General features: G+C 46.0%; 1 long non-coding RNA gene across 2 annotated transcripts in view; it reads right to left on the bottom strand.

Moving 5' to 3' along the window:
• LOC112915228 (uncharacterized) overlaps positions 1–15,411 on the bottom strand; it is a 167,877-nt gene that overhangs the window by 19,788 nt on the left and 132,678 nt on the right. For both annotated transcript variants that reach the window (XR_011997879.1, XR_011997878.1), the window contains exon 5: positions 14,244–14,338. This is a non-coding gene — a long non-coding RNA (uncharacterized lncRNA). The remainder of the gene's footprint in view (positions 1–14,243; positions 14,339–15,411) is intronic.

The raw sequence follows: 15,411 nt of genomic DNA, 5'->3' as shown, positions 1-15,411 counted from the left end.
TCATGCAGGAAGCCTGATGCAGGACTTGATCTGGGACTCCAGGATCAAGCCCTGGGCCGAAGGCAGGCACCAAACCGCTGAGCCACCCAGGGATCCCCATGGTCACATCTTTTGTAGGTTTTTTTGAGGTTTTTTTTTCTTTCATGACCATTATGCTTTGGAAGAGATTTCTTATCCAAAAAGCACATAACTATTCGATAAAATTTTCTTCTAGTTATTAAAAATGATATTCTATTTGCAGTAACTCTTTAATTCATATAGGTTTAATCCTGGGACATGGCATGAAGTCAGGATTTAAAGTAATACACTAAAAAAGTAACCCATTTTCCCAATATCATTTAATGAATTATCCATCTCTTGGCAATAGACTCATGAATCTTGTCTTGTCAGTGAGTTCTGGTCTTAGTCTAATGGCCTTTTATTAATTTCCATTTACCTGTACAGAGCTATATATTCTTTTCCCATTTTTATTTATGCTTTAGTTTTATTTACCCAACAGTGAATTTCTTGACGAAGGAGGGTTTCTTTTTCCTCAGTCATTGGCTTTTCTAATCACTGTTTCCCTGATTATCTGCAGTGCTGGGCACTGGGGATCTTCAGACGGACAAGACGGTCAATTTGCTCAGGGAACTCACAGCCCAGAACTCGGGCAGGTTGAGCTGACTGTAGTAAAGATAAGGGGTGTGGTGGAGAAATGTCAGGGTGCTAGCAGAGCAGAGAGGGCTTTGCAGAGAAGGGGCTGCTCCAATGGTGCTGGAGGCCCCTGGGAATTTGCTAGGCCAGCAAGTGGGGAAAGGACATGTGGGACAGAGGGAACAGTTTACACAAAGGGTGAAAGATGGGAAAGCTGTGTGACAAGTCTGGGAACCTGGAAGTAGTTGCAGAGAGCTTATCACGGGGTGCAGCCAGGAAGATGGGGGGATGGGCTGAAGATAAAGGCCAGGTGATTGGGGAGTTTGGATTTTACCAAGTGATGACTAATCCAGGGAGTGAGGCAGTCAGAGGCTTAGAGAAATTCCTTTGGTAGCGATACAGAAGACTGATTGGAGGGGCAGAGGCCTGAGCCGGGAGAGATCATGTAGGAGGAGAGAGCAAACAGGCGCCTGAACTGACGTTGGCAGGGAGGAGGTACTGGAGAAGAGGGTGCAAACCTGTGATTCCACAGGATGTAGGAGATAAAGAAAGGAGGAATGATTTAGGATGACTCTGTTTACAGAGCCATGGAGTGCAGGGGAGGGATCAGGTGTGTCGGTAGATTCCAAAGAGAGAATGAGTACATATTTGAGTCTGAGGTACTCATTGTACATTCAGGTACCGATATCTAGTATATTGGAAAACACATGTCTGGGGCCAAGAAGAAAGTTTTGGGGTAGGTATGTGGATAGATATTAGATACCTATAGATAGATACCTTCAGCATCTGAGGTCATAATTGGAATCGTAAGTGTGTATGAATTAATCAGTCAGGAAGAGAAGAAAAGAAAGCTGACGGTGGATCTCTGGGCACACTGATATGTGAGGGCGAGATGGAGGCACTAGAGCCCTTAAGGAATCTTGAGAAGAAACAATGTGAGGGCTAACCTAGCAGAAGACAGTGGGGCTATGGAAACTAGGGTGGAGAAAGTTTCACAAGGAAGGGAACTGTTAAAAGAAACTGATGGGCAGAGTTCAAGCTAAGGAAAGAACAAAAGTCCATTTTTAACAGAGAGCAAGCGAGCACAAGCAAGGGGAGCATAAGCAGAGGGAGAGGGGCCAGCAGACTCCCTGCTGAGCAGGGAGCCTGATGCAGGGCTCCATCCCAGGACCTTGGGATCATGACCTGAGCAGACGCTTACCCAGCTGAGCCACCCAGATGTCCCCAGATGTCCATTGTGTTTGGCCACAACATCATTGTGTTTGGTTGTGGTGATCTTAGCAAGAGAAGTTTCAGTGGGGCGTTGGGGGCAGAATATGGAGTAGGTGGAATGAATGCGGCATGGAGAGGCGGAGGCAGAGAGTACAGCCTCTCCCAGACCCTGGAGTGAAAACTGGGGGAAGATACTCTTCAGGTCTACATTTATTTGATAAACTACTATGCGTCAATCATCAAGCTGAAGACACTGGGGGGTGAGGAAGGGAGAAGAATGAAGGAGACTGCCACTGAGAAGTGTTCACCTAATGAAACACAGCAATAGTACACTAAAATAAGCACTGGGGTAGGGGTGAGACCACTAAGTAGGAACAGAGGAAGGACGAAAGTGTATAGGAATGAATGGTGTGAGATGAAGATGCATTTATTTTTTTAATTTTTTAAAAATAGTTTATTTATTTATTCATGAGAGACACAGAGAGAGAGGCAGAGACATAGACAGAGGGAGAAGCAGGCTTCATGCAGGGAGCCAGAGGAGGAACTCGATCCCAGGACCCTGGGATCACACCCTGAGCCAAAGGCAGATCCTCAACCAATGAGCCACCCAGGTACCCTTGAAGATGCATTTAACCAGGGCACCCAGCAATACCTGCATCTTGGTCCCAAGGAGTGACCCCTTTCTACATCCACTCATGTTCCCCTCCAACTCATTCTTTACACAACCACCCGAGGAATTTTCCAAACCCAAATCTGATGACCCCATTCCCATTCCAGCAGCTTCCTGATGTTCTAAGGACAAAACTCTGATTCCTAATATAACCAAGGCCCTTGTAGTGTGGACCCTGTCTCCCTGTCCAGGCTCCCTGGGCCCTTGCTGCTCTAGTCCTATTCTTCCTTCTACTCCTCCAGCATGCCAGTTATATCTAATTTAGCAAGTGTATTCCAACATTCTTTTTTTTGCCTATAAATGCCTGATTTCCCAATGTTCTTGGAACATTGTAAGATAGTAAAGCTTACTGGTTCACTCATTAATTAATGAATCTTTAACACATGTTAATTTCATATTTGTATCAGAATCACATGTTTTTTTAAAGATTTTATTTATATATGGGACACCTGTGTGGCTCAGTGGTTGAGCATCTGCCTTTGGCTCAGGGTGTGATCCTGGAGTCCTGGGATCCAGTCCCGTGTCAGGCTCCCTGTGTGGAGCCTGCTTCTCCCTCTGCCTGTGTCTCTGTCTCTCTCTCTCTTTCTCTGTTTCTCATGTTTTTTAAAAACAAGATTTTATTTATTTATTTGACAGAGAGAGTATAAGCAGAGGGAGTGGCAGGCAGAGGGAGAGGGAGAAGCAGGCTCCCTGCTATGGGGTAGAATCACAATTTCAGACTTTTGAAAATTCTACTTTTTAAAAAGATTTTATTTATTTTGGTGGAGGGGCAGAGGGAGAGGGAGAGAGAATCTCAAGCAGACTCCAAGCTGGGTGTGGAGAGCAACGTGGGGCTCAATCTCACAATGCTGAGACCATGACCTGAGCTAAAATCAAGAGTCGGTGGCTCAACTGACTGAGCCTTCCAGGCACCCCCAAAAATTATACTTTGACAGTACCTTCACCCCTGTCCCTTTGGAGCTTTACGAACCACCAACCCTATGTGCATGCAGCCATTTGTACCAGGCTATTCTGTGATGTCATTTTCCTCCAACAGGGTCCAGCACAGCCAGGTATGGGCGAGGCTAATGATGGTTGCTCTGCAGGAGCTTCATCAACTAGGTCTCGTTCCTAGATCTTCACCTTTTTACTGACTCCAGCTTCCCCTCAGCTGACAAATAGGCTCAAATTTTGGCCACTTTGAAAAAAATACCACTCTAGGGACACCTGGGTGGCTCAGCTGGTTAAGCATCTGCCTTCAGCTCAGGTCATGATCCCAGCGTCCTGGGATGGAGCCCTGCATCCAGCTCCCTGCTCAGTCCTCCCCCCACACTTATGCATGTGTGTGTGTGTGTGTGTGTGTGTGCGCGCGCTCTCTCTCTCTCTCTCTCTTTCTCTCAAATAAGTAAATAAAATATTTAATTTATATTTTAAAAAGATTTTATTTACTTATTCATGAGGGACAGAGAGAGAGAGAAACATAGGTAGAGGGAGAAGCAGGCTCCATGCAGGGAGCCCAATGTGAGACTTGATCCTGGGACTCCAGGATAACGCCCTGACCCAAAGGCAGATATTCAACCACTGAGCCACCCAGGGATCCCAATAACTAAATAATCTTAAGTGAGCCTGTTAAACGGTGCTAAACACTGAAAGGACAGGCAGTCATTGTCTTGCTTTATATGTTTGGATAATTTTTCTTAATAGCACTGAAGCTGCTGGCAAGAAAGTGGTTCAGGTGGTTCTTTGTGGTGTAGAATGGAGCAGTGAGAGATGCCTGGGTGGCTCAGTAGGTTAAGCACCCGCCTTCAGCTCAGGTCATAATCCCAGGGTCCTGGGATGGAGCCCTGCTTTGGGGTCCCTGCTCGGTGGGGACTCTGCTTCTCCCTCTCCCTCCTTATGCTCTCTCTCTGTCACTCACTCTCTCTAGAATAGATAAATAAAATCTTAAAAACATAAAAAAAAAGAATGGAAGCACTGAAAAGGGGAAACCAGAAGGAAGCCGAGGGACTGAGATAAAAGAAAGAGAGCAGTCGAGAGCTGACTGACTAGATGAGGTCCAGGAGCAGGTGCAGGGAGGGAAAGGGAGTAAGAAGACACGAAGAACCGGAATGTGCGCCAGGAGCTGTAGAGGTGGAGCATTCCAGGGGCTCTCAGAACCCAGGGTCTGTGGCAGAAGACTGTTGAAGGGGACCATGGAGTTCCAAATCCGAGGAGCTGGGAGCTGCAGTTTCATGGTGGATGGATTGTCCACACGGATCCTGACTTCTAGTCCTTCCTGAATCGGTTGGGCTTTGACCAGAGAAGCAGAAACGTCATGAATGGTATAGAATAAAGGATCTATTACAGGGATTATTTAGAATGACACAATCATGGAAACTGGTAGAAGACAGCAAGGCTGCTGCTTCTGGATCTGAGGTTTGGCTTGAAGTCACTATAGGTCAGTCACTGTACTGGCCGTCAGAAAAGAAAGCTGGGTTTGATTGAGAGTGAGGACAGATGGGAACTCAGGAGGACAAATTGAAACCCAGGTCTGATTTTTAGCCTGGACACTATGGGTGCCCTCCAGGAGGGGCTGGCACCTTTCCTTGTAGCCACACTTGACCCAGCCTGTGGAGAAGCTAAAGGGGTTCTGGTACGAGTGGGAAGTGCTGTGGGTCCTGGTGCTGCTTCTTGCCCATGAACTTGCTGAGCACATAAGCTACCTCAGTGCCTGGTGCCCTGCACTTGCCTTTAAACCCATAAAATCATGGCTGATGTGCATCTTCCAAAGATCACACTCATTTCTCTTGTAGCCAATACTTTCCTGGAATAAACAGGGAGAGGAATTCTGAAAAATGTAGTTTCTGCTTGGCTAAAAGAACACAGAACAAAGCCACCACACTGAGCCGCCCAGGTGCCCAAGACTAGGCTCTGTAGAGAGGGGGCCTCATAAATCGTGGGGGCTTGCTATCAAAAATATCTTGAACATAAATTACAGGTACCTGCAACAACATGGATGCATCTCAAGAACATTATGCCACACAATAAAGGCCAGATATAAAGAGTACATATTGTATGATTCCACTTATGTGGAATTCCAGAACAAGCAAAGCTAACCTAAGGTGATAGAAATCAGAACAAAGTTGCCTGGGACTGGGGTGATGTAGGGAGAGACTCATAAAGTGCATAAGGAAATTTTTTTGGGGGGGGGGCAGGTAGGAAGTAATGGAAATGTTTGCATTTTGTTAGAGGTGTGAGTTACACCAACGTATGCACTTGTCAAAACTCTCTGAACTACAACCCAACATCTGTGAATTTTATGACACGTAAGTTATGTCTCAATTTTTTACAAAATGAAAGTAAAGAAAAATGGTGCCCTTAGAGCTAATGACAGACTGATAAACAACAAAGGAAAACATATGTGCTGTTTCCTTATATCTGTGCCCAGGCCACTTTCAAGAGACTAGTCCCAGCAAAACACATCCTCGCCCTATGATCAGAAAAGGGTCAGCAGAGCCCGAGATATCAGGATTCCTCACCTTCAGCCAGGAGAGAAATCAGGAGAGAAACAAGCAGGAGCCCAAAGGCAAAACTCCCAATAAAGAGACCAGGCAGATACACTCAAAACTCAGATTCATAGTCCGTTCAACAGAGATCTGATTTCCACACTCCAGTGTAGCTCTCGGTGTGGGTGACTCACACAATCCCAAGTAAGGGAGATTATGGTTAACAGTGAAGCTGGAAGGAACCCAGAGGACGTGGATGGCACAGCCACGCGGGCACCCGCACCTGATCTGGCCTGCTTTCCCCGGGTCTTTTTTTTTTTTTTTTTTTTTTAAGATTTTATTATTTATTTACGAGAGACACACACAGACAGAGGCAGAGACACGGGCAGAGGGAGAAGCAGGCTGCACGCAGGGAGCCCCACGGAGAACTGGAACCCGGAGTCCGGGATCGCGCCCTGAGCCCGGCGTCCCTTCCCCGGGTGGTCTAGACCCGCCTCCCTGCCGTGCTGTTTGCGTTTCTCGGGACATCATCAAGTGGCACCAACAAAAGTCCTTATCACACACCTGGCTGTTCGGTGCTGCTCGTTCACTGGGGAGCAGTGTCCCCCCCCGCGGGGAATGCGGCTCAGGCACCGGCCCCAGCGGGCACAGCTGCGGAGACGGAGGCAGAGCCAGGAGGCTCGCTCGGAGAACCCGGCAGGGGTGGGGGTGGGGTGGGGTGGGGTGGGGTGGGGTGGGTGGGGGTGGGTGGGGAGGACCCGATGAGAGCAGTTGGGGGCTGGGATGGGGCGGGGTCTGTCCCAAAAGCCCTCCCCTCCCGCGCTCTGGCCTCAGCCCAGCAGCCCGGACTTGCAGGTATCCTTAGAGGTCCCCATGGGCACCTTTACTTAGAGAGTCCTTTTACAAGCTCAGGTGAATTTTTAACTTCCCTTGGGTGAGAAAAAAAAAAAAACAAAAAAAAAAAACAAAGGCAGAAACTCCGACCCATAGCATCCTCACCCCAGGCCTGGTTTCTACAGCTCTGCTCTTTGTCCCCGAGTCTCCTCCCATCCTGTGTCCCAGGCCCCAGGGGCCAGCAAAGACAGTGATCACGTGGCTCCGATGGGGCCGAGTTCCTGGCCCGCCCCTGGGCTCCCTGCCGGGACCAGGTCGCCTAGTATTTCAGGCGGCTGCCCCATTTTTCACTTTTCCCTTTTGCTTTTGTTGTTGAATGTGATTGTGTGCCCATCACCCTGGGATTCCCCCAACCTCAAGTTGCAGTTTCTTAGATTTCAATGCTTTTAACGTCAGTGAAAACTTAAGAAAAAGAAAGAAGAAAGAGAGAAAGAAAGAAAGAAAGAAAGAAAGAAAGAAAGAAAGAAAGAGAAAGAAAAGCAACATTAGGCTAATATATTCTTACTGCACAGAGGAAGCTCAGTTGTTTTATTTCTCCCTAAAACTGATGCTCACCAGTACTTCTTAGATCTTGAAAGATATGCGTGCTATTTATTTGTAGGAAAAGTACCAGACCAAGTGAAGGTGCTTTTAAAACCTACCAGTCTCTCAGAAAGTTCTCTCCCTTGTCTCTCTCCGATACCACCTCTTTTAAAGCCTCCTTTATGGAGCACTCAAATAACTGAAGTATCAGGAATGATTTCAGGATTAATTAAGTAATAATAAGTATTGGGAATTTATTTTGGTGAAATTGCATGGCAAATACATCATTAAGCACTTTTCTTTCTTTCCAGGCTGAGGTGGCAAACTGGGGAGTCAGCCTGTGTGATATTATACAGGAAAATGGTTCTTCACCACCGCACGCAAGCATGCCAAGGGGCGGGCTATCTAGGAGATGCCCCCTAAAGATGACCAAAGGGATGAATGAAGAACAGTCTGGGAGAAAAGAAGAAGCAGGGGTCTTCTCACATAGCAGAATTCCTCCCAGAATCAAGAGTTGACTGAGTCAACAAAAATACACATTTGACTTTTTGCTTAGCTAATTGTTGGGGAAATTTTTCGAGAAAAACATTGTTGGAAATTACTGGAAAACGTTATTGGAAAGGTTAGGAGCCTAAAAAGCCTTTAGATACCGGAACTGCTGGGATCCGATCCCAAGGCCTTCTGAAGACAGAGGGGGTGGTCTTGGACTTGGCCCTGCCCGCTCATGGGCGCAGAATGGACATGGCTACTGATTATTTTATGTTTAGAAGAATTAATTGAGGGCAGCCCTAGTGGCCCAGAGGTTTAGCGCCACCTTCGGCCTGGGGTGTGATCCTGGAGACCTGGAATCGAGTCCCAAGTCCGGCTCCCTGCGTGGGGCCTGCTTCTCCCTCTGCCTGTGTCTCTGCCTCTCTCTCTGTGCCTGTCATGAATAAATAAAAGTAAAATAAAATAAAAATATGTTTTTAAAAAAGAAGAATTAATTGATTGCAGTATGCTCGGCTTAAAAAGTTGTCATGAACCTGGGCAGGAGTAGAAGGCGTGTTGTTGTCCATGTCCTGACCGCCCCTTCCTGCTGTGGGCTAGAGGGAGGCCAAAAACATTTGGCATCCTTCCCAGACCCCTGGCTGCTTGAGGGAAGTAGTACTGGTTGCTCAGTTGACCACACAGACTTAAGTCCAAATTCTGCCTGGGTCCTGAGTTACATAACCTGATAGAAGTAGACCCTGTGAGGCATGGTATTAAGCTGCAAAGAAAACTCAATTAGTTTAAGCATTGGAGATATAGTTGAATGGAGAGCTGCCTCTGTGAAGACCAAAGACAAGGAGACAGTGGAGGTGATGTGGGTGGTGGGTGGCAAGGTGCATAAGGACAAGCTGGCTCAGGACTGGTTGGTGTTATGGGATCTTGGCATGGCCTGTAAGTCCGTTTGTTGAGGCTAAAAGTACAGCCCCAAGTTCACCATCAAGTTGTTTTTCTGTTCATATTGACTCATTTTTCTGGAAGCAGTTACTCTGGGTCCTTCTTTAGAAGCCCCCCAAGTCTTGTGATCTCATACTTTCTAGGCTCATCATCTTAGAGCACGCAAGTCCACATACTCAAGATACTGAAAATTCATGTACCAAACCATGCACTATTGATATTTGGGGCTGGATCATGGCTTACTGTGGGGTGCTTATTGTAGGACACTGTTGTAGGATATTTTGCAACCTCCCTGGCTTCTATCCATGAGATGTGAGTAGCACTCTCCTGTCGTGACAACTAAAAATGCCTGCAGACACTGGAAATGTCCCCGGACGGCAAAACTGCCCCCAGTTGAAAACCACTGCTTCTGACACATACCCTCCATGAAATTCTTTACATGGGCTGCTGTGATGATTGGTATTAGCTTGTCCAGCTACCAGAAAAAAAACAAGAAACTCAGTATCAGCTCATGTTGAGTTTAAGAGTGCTCCTACTCAATTCTATGTTAGACTCAGAGAAATCTCAGGGTCAGCCCGCTCAGGTTCCAGGCTTTAGAGGGTCCTGCTCCAGGCCTGTTCCAGCCATGTCTCTTCTCGTGGGTTAAGGGTCAAGAGGGCCACAAGAATATGCTGACTACATTCTAGACCACATTCTGGGTACTCAGGACACCAAAGTTCCTTGCTTGAAAAGGGTCATGTTTGCTTTCAGGGTTCACACAGCCTCTTCTTGGGGTCCCTTTTCCAGACTGTGGGCCATGATACTGGGGAGGCCCAAGTGGGGCCAAGGGGTGCCACCTCTTGGCAATGTGGATGGAGCTGGGACATGCAGGCTCTACTCTTACCCTGACTCCTGCAAATTTTAGACAAGGGTCTGCTCTCTCCTTACACCACCAGCTCTCCAACAAAATGTAGTTGATAAGAGATCATTAACAGTTCCCCATCACTCTGTACCTCCTCCAGCTTCGCCACCATCCTCAACCTCTGCAGTGTGGAGAAGAACACCGGCCTCATGTGGAGAATCAGAATGGAAAAGAAGAGACTCTGAGACCCCAGAGAATTGCCCCCCGCTCAAGTCAGGGCTAGATAGCTTTAGACCTCTCCACTAAGCAGAGAGCACTACTACCTAATTATTGTGAAACATCCCCTGGAAGAACACCAGCGTTCCTGGTAATTTGTTTTCCTCCATTTGTATCTATTTGACACAGAGGATCAACTTGTCCGTGGGACAGCAGACTCCACTGTCAGGCATCATTTGGTGCTGTGTCTCCTCTTCCTCCTGAAGCAATCTGGGTGATCCTCCTCTAGCTGGAATGAATCACTCTTGGTTTTGAGCCCCTGCAGCTGGTTACTCATTTTCCTGATTAATTCCATTGACCTGTTCCATTACACCTGTCACTGAGGTGAGTCCTCCTAGAAATAGCTTCTCAAGATCGAGGGCATCTGATTCACCCGGCTTTCCCCTGTGGGCCTAACACGAGGCCACCAGATGGACACACACACACACACACACACACACATACACACACACACAGAACAAACTGTGGAAGGAAGCATTACTTGTTCCTCGCTGAGGCAATTAACTTTAAAATTCAACCTGGTTGGGATTAAAGTCACCGAGTTTTATGAGAAAACCAGCCCAACCAGTTCCCTCCTTCATGGCTCTTGGCTCTTCGATCTTGAAGCTGGTTTGTTTTTTTAACTTAGAGCCTTGCTGTCCACATTCACTTCCTACATGGGCCCCCAGAGCTTTTCCACCTTGCAAACACTGGGAACATTAGGGAACAGCAAGTTTTCAGGATTATATTGGTTCCTTATTTTTGTTTTAAGGCATTAAGGCATTAATGGAGGGCATTAAGGAGGACACAAGATGAGATGAGCACTGAGTGTTATACTATATGTTGGCAAGTTGAATTTAAATAAAATTTTATTTTATTTTATTTTTTTAAAGTTAAGGGATTTTTTTTAAGATTGTATTTATTTATTCTTGAGACAGAGAGAGAGAGAGAGAGAGAGAGGCAGAGACACAGGCAGAGGGAGAAGCAGGCTCCATGTAGGGAGCCTGATGTGAGACTGGATCCTTGGTCTCCAGGATCAGGCCCCAGGCTGAAGGCGGCGTTAAACCGCTAAGCTACTGGAGCTGCCCTAAATAAAATTTAAAAAAATAAAAGGTTTTATTTATTTATTTGAGAGAGATAGAGAGAGCACAAGCAGGGGGAGGGGCAGAGGGAGAAGGAGCTTCCCTGCTGAGGAGGGAGCCCAAAGTGGGGCTCGATCCCAAGACCCTGGGATCATGACCTAAGCCACAGGCAGCCGCTTAACTGACTGAACTACCCAGGTGCCCCTGTATTAGTTTCTTAGAACTTCTGTAACAATGTACTGCAAACTTGGTGACTTAAAACAATAGAAATTTATTCTCTCATGGTTCTGGAGGCCAGAAGTCCAATATTAAGGTGTTGACAGGACCATGCTTCCTCTGAGGACCCTAGGGAAGGATCCTTCCTTGTCTCTTCCAGTTTCTAGTGGCTGTGTCAATCCCGAGTGCTCCTAGACTGGTAGAAGTATCATTCTAGTTTATGCCTCTCCATTGCCAGATGGCACTTTCCCTGTGTCTCTTTCTTCTCTGTATCCAAATTTCTCTCTTTTCAAAAGGACACCAGTCTTTCAATTAGGGCTGACCCTAATCCAGTAGGACGTCCTATTTTTTTTTTTTAAGATTTTATTTATTTGAGAGAGCGAGAGAGAGAGAGAGAGAGCACAAGCAGAGGAAAGAGTGAGGAGAGGGAGAAACAGGCTGCCCTCTGAGCAGGGAGCCCAATGTGGGACTTGATCCCAGGGTCCTGGGATCATGACCTGAGCTGAAGGCAGACATTAAACTGACTAAGACACCCAGGTGCCCCTAACCTCCTCTTAACTTGACATCTGCAAACCCTCTATTTCCATAGAAGGCCACATTCACAAGTACAGAGGCTCAGGACTTGGACATGTCTTTTTAGAAGACACAATTCTAGGGATCCCTGGGTGGCGCAGCGGTTTGGCACCAGCCTTTGGCCAGGGCGCGATCCTGGAGACCCCGGATCGAATCCCACATCAGGTTCCCGGTGCATGGAGCCTGCCTTCTCCCTCTGCCTGTGTCTCTGCCTCTCTCTCTCTCTCTCTGTGACTATCATAAATAAATTTAAAAAAAAAATTAAAAAAAAAAAAAAAGAAGACACAATTCTACTCACTACAGGGATGAAAGGGCTTACTTCCCATAGCTTTTGTACAACTCTGTCTTGGAGCAATCTAAGATTCGACAGCTGTGCAAGCCTGTATTCCCATCATCCCTTTCTATATAAGGCTTTGCAATTGGCAATTTTTGATTTGCTCCTAGCTCCACCATATGTGTAACCTTGGATAAAATACATAACCCAGAATACCTTTAACTGTTATTATACCCCTTCACATAAAATATAACAACCTTACAACAATATACTTCCAATTCTTCTCTCTCATCCACCTTTTGGAATAATGTGATCATGTTTTACTTTTTTTTTTTTTTTAAGATTTATTTATTTTAGAGAGAGAATGAGAGAGCGAGTAGAAGGAGGGGCAGAGGGAGAGACAGAGTCCTCAAGCAGACTTTCTGCTAAGTGCAGAGCCAGATGCAGAGCTCGATCCTTGGACCCCACAATCATGACCTGAGCAGAAATCCAGAGTTGGCTGCCTAACTGACTGAGCCACCCAGGTGCCCCTGTTCATTTTTTTAGTGTTTTTTTCCTCCTGCTTCATTTTGGTTGGTTTCTATTGCTATGTCACAAGTTCAGTAATTTTTTCTCTTGCAGGATGTTCTCTTGCTAATTCCATCTCTAGAAATTCCATTTGTTCCCCAGACCTTCCATTTCTCTTTTCACCTGTATTCATGTTTTCATGGAGTTTCACTCTTTTTACTATTGAGCAAAGATTCAAGGAGACCTTCAAGCTCTTTGTCTCTTGTAACTCCATCCTCTCTGGAATTCTGTCCTACAAATTCCAGCTCCTGTCCACCCTCTACCCCGGCACTGTGATATCTCTCTCAACTCAGCAAATCCCCTGGGCAATCCCTGTGCCACGGTCTAGAACATGTCTCCAGGCAGAAAACCAGGGCAATCACTTCATGTGTTTCCCTTCTCTTAGGGATCACAGACTTGTGCTGCCTGTTGTCCAACATCTAATCACATTTGTTTTATGCATTTTTGTCTAGTTTTCTGGTTGTTTATGACGAGAAGGTAAATTTGATTCCTGTTACTCCATTATGACCAGAGGTAAACATGGTGAGTAAATTACTTAATCTCTCCCCACTTTACCCATTCTGCCCATTCCCCCTACCCTGAATGAAAACCCATATAACTCCATTATATAGATGAAAAAGTTTATGTAAATTGTCCAATGTTAAATAGCTGATAAATGCAGAGCTGGAATCCTTATTCCAAAGCCCTTATTATCCTACAGATTATAAGAGCTTAAGGCAGTGCCTGGCACATAGTAGGAGTTTGAGAATTCAAGTATTAGACTCTCCTTTTACTCTACTACCCTCCCTTATACCCGGCAGTACAAAGGATATAAAATTATATTAGATAACAGAGTTTGCACTGGGAAATCCAATTTCTGCTATTGGGTCCTTTCTCTACACATCCTCCTTGGGATTTCTCTCTTAAACAGCTCTCAGATCCACTGACTTTCTTTGCCTTCACTGCCATCTAGTCTAGTCTAGATGACTGGCCACTGCCTGACTCCCACGGGAGACTCCAGCTCGATTCCCTGTACCTACTCTGGCATCTCTAACTTCTCTTCATCACAGCCCTGGCAATTCTTTCAAAATGCAAATCTGATCAGGCCACTGTCTTGTTTAAGCTGGTCAGAGAACCATCAGAATAAAGTCTACAAATCTTGTTAGAGTCTACAGGATCTGCCTGGCTTGGCCACCAGCCTGGCTCTCTAGCTGCTTCTCACACTATACTTGTACTCACTCTCCCACCCACACTCATTACCCCGTCGTCATTTCCCCAAATATGCTGTCACACGTCTGCATTTTCACCTTTTCTCATGTTTCTATACAATAATGAATCGCCATTTGAATGAAAATGTCTAGGTTCTTCTAACGTCTCATTTTACCTGAGACCCTATGCTTGTCCTCTGGAACTTGCCAAGGCCTGGCTCTGGTTGGCCATCCAGGCAGGCTCTTAAGCCTCAGTCCCTATGCTGATCTTTGTCACAGAATCTGCAATGTTTCAGTTTGCCTTATAAACTCAATAGGAAAATACTGGCCCCTAAATGATTATCATCCTGCAAGATGCAAGTTTCACAAGATGGCCCTAGAATTATCAACTCAAAATGTTGATAAAGGACAGATTGGTGACCATGACTAACCTTGGAGGAGTCTTTTCGAATATCGGAAAAGGCCTGGAAGTTTCTTCCGCTCTCTTTATTCCCAGATAGGATGAGCCCCTCTAACTTCAGGACTCCTGTGGGAGCAAATGAGACAGGATCCATAAGTGGCTTTGAGTTCCTTGGTGAGAGCCAGTGTGTATGTAAATATTACATGCCGAAGGTTGTAATGGGAGTGTGCAATAAAGCCTGACATCATCTTTCTAAGCATGTAATATTGCTCAATGGAGTGAGACTATTGAAACAACCTATTAAGAGTCCATGAGAAAAATATGGAGAGGGAAGGTAGCTTCTGGGAGGAGGTGGGTGTCAGGCTTCAGAGCTCAGCCCCATATGGAATATATAGGAGTTGCTCAGGCTAGACTACCACCTGCAGAGGTTATCAGAGGTGATTCTGTGCTTGGGACGGGTAATAGAGAACCCAGCTGCTGTGATGAGATCACCTCTGGCTCCGTGAAATCAACAGTGTTTGGCAAAAGTGCTTGCTTACCAGACCTGGCTGTGTGTGTTTGGCCCTGTATCAGCTGGTTAGGTTCATGGCTGGCTTCAGTGATAGGTGAAGAGGCAGCTCCTTACATGTTAGCTAAGTCTTCTAACATTTACATATATCTCTCCCCAAACCAGGAATCTCACCTCTAGAATTCAATTCTGTTGGCTTATTGTCCCCCTGTTAAAACGTAAATACCTTGTGAGGGCATCTGCCTGGCTCAGTCAGTAAGGCATGTGACTTTTCATCTTGGAGTTTTAAAAAAAAAAATATTCTCTACAGCCAACATGAGGCTTGAACTTTAAAAAAAAAAAAAGTTTTTAAGAAAACGTGAACACTTTGTGAAGGGTGAATGCTTTATTTTTCCCCAGTAGGACTTCTAATGGAGAACCACACACCACCAGACAAAAGATGCAGAAGTAAAACTCGAGAACAGCTTGGGCGGAAATCCTCCTCTAGATTCCCTTGGAGCTGAGAAAGGGTACTGGTTCCCAGAAGGAGCCCAGAAGGCAGAGGAAAAGGCAAGGAGGGGTCTCACAAGCAAACACTAGCCTGCAGCTTGGGGCCAAGATTTGGCTCATTGTGGATTGAGACAGGGTAAAGGAAAACATGTCTCACAAAGGAAATTCTCTGGCGCTCATAAGGCACATTTACACAGGCTCA

The sequence above is a fragment of the Vulpes vulpes genome, chromosome 16 (genome assembly GCF_048418805.1).
Source record: "Vulpes vulpes isolate BD-2025 chromosome 16, VulVul3, whole genome shotgun sequence".
Lineage (NCBI taxonomy): Eukaryota > Metazoa > Chordata > Mammalia > Carnivora > Canidae > Vulpes > Vulpes vulpes.
This window is presented reverse-complemented; position numbering and strand designations above follow the sequence as displayed.